This window comes from Grammomys surdaster, unplaced genomic scaffold (assembly GCF_004785775.1).
Source record: "Grammomys surdaster isolate TR1022 unplaced genomic scaffold, NIH_TR_1.0 128, whole genome shotgun sequence".
NCBI classification, from domain to species: domain Eukaryota; kingdom Metazoa; phylum Chordata; class Mammalia; order Rodentia; family Muridae; genus Grammomys; species Grammomys surdaster.
The window spans coordinates 1038061-1038415 of record NW_021604586.1 but is presented as its reverse complement, the minus strand read 5'-3'; the positions used below and the strand labels follow the sequence as shown (position 1 = coordinate 1038415).

The 355-nt window shown below is 43.1% G+C and overlaps 1 protein-coding gene across 1 annotated transcript in view; it reads left to right on the top strand.

The window, feature by feature from the left end:
* The window catches only part of Pkd1l2 (polycystin 1 like 2), an 81670-nt gene that overhangs the window by 23051 nt on the left and 58264 nt on the right, over positions 1–355 (top strand). The gene's annotated exons all lie outside the window — the stretch shown is intronic.

The following is a 355-nucleotide window of genomic DNA, read 5'->3' as shown; positions in this document are numbered from 1 at the left end:
ACACACAGAGATACACACAGATACACACAGACACACACACAGAGATACACACAGACACACACAGATACACACAGACAGAGATACACACAAACAGATACACACAGACACACACAGATACACACAGACAGAGATACACACAGATACACACAGACACACACACAGAAATATACACAGACACAGACACACAGACACACAGACACACACACACAGAGATACACACAGACACACACAGATACACACAGACAGAGATACACACAAACAGATACACACATACACACACAGAGATACACACAGATACACACAGACACACACACAGAAATATACACAGACACAGACACACAGACACACACACACA